Here is a 5,463-nt window from a genome sequence, read left to right as displayed (position 1 = left end):
GTAAACTAGAAATAGTTTATAAGTAATCTTTAAAAATGTTTACATTTACCTTTCAATTAAATTGAATTAAAAATTCGAAAGGAATTTATTTACAGATCTATTTAAGATAGTTTTATATACATATGTATATTTCAAGAACAGGATGCTTTTTGCATACATAAACAATGAATCAGAAGGTTGTTTTCTGAAACAGATTCCCGCGAATTGTTGAATAAACAACAGAGCGAAATGATTCTAAGAAATGCCATTCAACTTGTTACACGACTTTCGATGACGAATCACAGACTTGTACAATCTACAATATATATTTTCTTTGCGTGATCTTTGGACTCCCGGATAATGCAGATATGTATGCCCAGAAGTATTATAGGAAAAGTAATATTAAATATGTAAAATAAAAATAAGAGAAATGAACTCAACTGCACTGCCAATTAGCATACTGCCAGAGTTAAGTCCGGCAATAAGAAGTTGTTAATTGCGATCTTGGCTTCGTTGGCTCCGCTGACTTCGCTTCGTGGCTGGCAAACATTTCCGCAGCTCATTATGAGGGGCTCGTTAACGAGTGAACACTGTGAGCAAACTAGGAAGTTGAGCAAACTGACACCGAAAAACTAGTTGCTAAATTAGTGCAAATCATTTGCATTGATTAAACTTAATTCATATCTGAATGCCTATTTGATTTGGCCGCCCAACTAAATTTCCATACACACAAAAAAAAATACACTGAGAATAAAATCTACAAAAAATTGTAGCTAGACAAAAATTGATGCAGATATTGGTAGGGTTTTTGAAACTGCTAAAAAAAAAGTATCCAAATTAATACTATCAAATTCTAGATCCTAAAAGGAAAACACTTTAATGCTGAACTTGGTAACTGAAAAATATTATAGCATACTTTTTTGCATATTTTAAGGATTTTAAGAGCTCTAAGACATTTGGTAATTAAAGAATTTTATTGCGTTATTTTAGAAATATCTTTAATATTTTATTTACAAAATTTTATAAGATATTTTTGGAAATATTTGTACAGGACTTAAAACCAGTACAATTTCGCTATATAAAATAGTATCATTGGATACTTTTTAATGTTAAAATATCTTGTACGATTTTTTTGTAATTATTGAAGAATTTTTTTCTATTTATCTCCCAGTGTATATATAATTTTTTGGCGAATTGACAATGACCATGACGTCATGAGATGTTTGAAGGGGGAAACTTGGAACTCGACCTGGGATGGGCCCGTGCACCTGTCGCCAAGTTGGCTTTTAGATATAGTTATAGTAAATATATGCATGAAAGTCGCCGCTTCGTCATTAGTTGGCCAGAGACAGAAACGGGTTTTATGCCGTTTCGAGGGGGAAGCTGGTCTGACGTTTTATAGTTTTATAGTTTTTTGAGAGATAGCCAGGCTTTATTTTTTGTTGTATTATTTTTTGTATTCTTTTATTTTTTTTGGCCATGCATGCATATTCAACGTCTGTGTGTATATAATTACAATAATAATCGTTATGGTTATGCATTAATTAAATTAGTTATCTCGCCACGATTGTCATATTAAAAATTCTGCTGGGCCGACTTTGGTCCGACTTGCTTGGATTAGTTTCTCCTCGAGACGAGACGAGACGAGCCTCTCTGGCAATCAAATTAGCATATTATATGTCTGTAATTTTATGGTCTGCATTGAGGTCTCATTTGGCAAAAGAAAATATAAAAAAAAGTCTTGGTCTTATTTACAATAAATTATTATACGTCTACAGGTGTAATTTTTCATAAAGTGAATTCTTTAATTTCTTAATTCGCTTAGAATATATTTTATCAAGTTTAGAAATTAATAGATACAAGTTTTAAATTAATAATGAGTCTTGTCATTAGCATAATTAATTTTTGTTTTATGTTGTAAATTTAAGAAATTTATTTCTGTTTGATTAAGCTTTTATTTGGAGATCATATAATCATATATTTTAATTTGTTTAATTATTTTGTAGTAGATATTTGATTTATATATATATATTTGATAAATATTTGTAAAGATTTCTGAAAAATTATCTTTAAGAAAAGAGTTCTTAGGGAAATTAAACATTATTAAAAATAGAAAACAAAGCTCATGACAGACTTAAAATTTTATCAATTCAAGCACACAACATTTTTGCCAAGAAATTATTAAATAAATATTTAAGAACAAGACTGGTAACTAAGCATATTTTGGTAGATCTTTAAACAAGCTTATTTACTTAAAATAATTATTATTTTAATATATATATGAATTAATAACAATTAAATAACCCAAAAATATAATTTTCCCACAGCTTCTTTTCATTTCTCTTGGACATTTTTCACATTTGAAAATTCCCATTTGCTTTCCCGAATTTTCGCCATATTTCTGGACCCCCTTCTATATATGGGAATATTTATATATAAAACATGATATATATATGAGTCTATTTGGCTAGACATTACACAAATGTCGCCCCACCGATGTGTCGTCTGACACATTTTCCACTTTTCTTTCTTCATCTTTTTTTACCCCCACTTTGGCACTTTTCTTGCCACTCTTCTAGCACTTAAGCGCTGCGAATGTGGAAAATGTGGAAAATCCTGAACAGCAGCAAGCATTTTGAAAGGCATTTTCAGTTGTCAGTTTTTGTGTGTCGGGTATAATGTATAATAATGTTGAATAATATAGAATATATGATATGCGTCACACGGCTTTGCTCAGCCACTCCGGTGATCGCAATCAAAGTTCGCATTTTGTGGCTGAAATTCAAAACCCCGAAAATCCAAAAGATCGAGTCGAGGAGGACAAAAGGATTCGAGTTCAGGATCATACCTGTAAGCCTGGAGTACTCGAAGACGAAAAAAAAAAACAAAATAAAAACGAACTTAGCTGAAAAGGACAAGCTTTCTTTCATTCAACAAACAATCAAACAATAATCAAAGCGTAATGAATGGGCTGAGAAACAAAAAGATTCAGATTCGGTGAAAAAAGGTGGTTGAACCTCCTTCTTTTTATTGTTTGGAAGCTTGTCCTTGTCCCGAAGAAGTAGGTAAGCAAAAAAAGTATATGTGTATATACATATATAATAAAAGAAAAGAAGGGTTTCCTTGGCCCTTCTTTGCTTTCAAGTACAGTCCCACCAAAAGGCTCATCACTATTTAGGAACCGATCACAGCCACTTGACGGCATGACATGACGAATATTTGCTCCGAAAGCCATTAATTTGTCTCTGGCTATATAAATTTCTATATATATTTGTATTTGAAGTGAAGTCTATCGTTAGATTAGTCAAGTGCCAGACATACTATCGCATTCCTAAAGAGACTTTCCTGATTCGTAGAGCTTATACACCCACACAGTAGGAGCTTTAATATGTGATTTATAATATTAAATAATAAACATTATCATTTATTTTCTAAGCAACATTTAGTAATATTTAGTTTAGATTAAAATAATGATTTGAAATATATGTTTATAAATATGTTTAGTTCACTTTCTATATGTCTTACTGTGCAACCCAAAACCTCAACTGACCACTTCTTGTCGATGGGTTTTGAGAACCCCAAAAGAAATTATCGCCCCTTCGATCTGAAGTGTAAATATGGTGGCACCAATTTTAATGGTAATGGCCATAAAATATATATATATATAAAAATTAAATTTAAAATAGTTGACGTGTCGTCGCCTCGGTTGATTTTTTTTATCAGTGAGTTTCCCCCGAAAACTAAACACAAATATTTCCTTATTTACAGCCCCCTGGGAATGGTTCAATGAAATTGATAAAGATAGCGAAGGGGAAATAACTTTATATATTTACCTAATCATACTTAGTAATAGTGTTTATTTAGGAAGGGATTTTTGGAGTTATAAATACTATTTTTGTTATTAATTTTTATTTTGGAAATCATTGAAATATGTTAGTAGTAATTTTTATTGGAATATAGTCTTGGATATAGAAATGAAATAAAATAACAATTAAAATTATCAACTTTTTTGGAAAAGAATGAAATTATTGAGTGATTTATTTGTATAAATTTATTTAAATATATAGTTTTTATTTATATACATATTATTTATATAAATTTGGAATGTGAACTTAATATATTTTTGTTCCTAATTAATTTTAATCAAGAAATCATAAATGTAAAGTTCTAAGAAAACGTTTATGGTTTCTTTTTAATGTTGTTGATAGTGGTAATTTTTTAGATTTGAAAAATTTCCTAATTTTCTATTAATACTAAAGATTATTTCAGGAATACATAGATACTTTAAGTTACTTTTAGAAGCTATTTTGTATATTATAAAATCATATTTTATTACATAGTTAACATCCTTAGAAAAGAAAGTGAAAAATGCCTATAAGTTTGAGACTTCAAATATAATAATAAATATAAGAAATCTTTATGATTTAAATATATAAATATACTTTAAAAATATATACAGTATGTATATTCTTTCTTTTCTCTTTGCTAAAGAATTATTACAACTTTTCCATTGCACTTACATGACGCAATCGAAGCCCACTTAAAATGCTAATATTCTAGGCTCTTTTATCGATGAGAATTTTTATTACCCTAGATGGTTGGAAAAGAACGTGCAAAATCAGGAATTCATTGGGTGACCCTGGGCCCCCTATCGACCATAAAGCGTACGATCGATCGATTGGAGGGGAGGAGGAAGCCTACAATAATTATGATGATGATCATCACCTCGTCGGAGCCTCAGGTGGGGCCACAGGTGTAAATGCCATGCCTCCGAAGGTGCGTGCTTGCGGCAACTCGTTTTCGATTTGTCAATTTTTATGTTTTCACTGTTACGTGTCTGAATTCCATGATTTTTTCATTTTTGTGGCTCTGATTTTGATGTGTAAACCAGATCAGAGGCCCTAGAATTCGACCTTTTTGATAATATGCCGCATGAGAAGAGGGACTTATTGCGACTTTAAATTAATTTTTCAGCCATTAATTCGTAAATGTATCTGTTAAAGTTTGGTTAATTATGTATGCTGCTTGCTATTACAATTATTATTAAGAGGTGGGTTTTCTTTTATGCTCATTTTCCCCATTTACAACAAAATGCAGCCCTAATTGTAATTGTCTGGATCGCTTTCAGACCCTTGTAAGATTTTTCAAGCTGCTCCCTTTTGGCAACAAAAAAAGTTTCCCTTATAATATACTTTTTACAACGCAAATGCAGGAGCTCCGCAGACATAATTGTTAATTTCAGTTTGAATACAGTTTAATTGATGCGCATAATTGACCCTTGTCAGGGGCAGACATGTCTCTCAGCCTGTTGCCGCGTCGGTCCCCTCTTATATGTATATTTTAAAAGTAAAGTGCAAAACCAGGGGTGTGTGTGCACAACCCCTAAGTGTGTACATCATTTTCTGAAGGGTTTCCCTCTTACCCTCTCTCTCTCTCTCGCGTGTGCTATCAAAATGATCCCCCTTCTGTTGTACTTTTCACTTT

The sequence above is a fragment of the Drosophila serrata genome, unplaced genomic scaffold, assembly GCF_035046125.1.
Source record: "Drosophila serrata isolate PLE 108 unplaced genomic scaffold, ASM3504612v1 contig_8, whole genome shotgun sequence".
Taxonomy (NCBI): Eukaryota; Metazoa; Arthropoda; class Insecta; order Diptera; family Drosophilidae; genus Drosophila; species Drosophila serrata.
Note: the sequence above shows the minus strand (reverse complement) of the source record.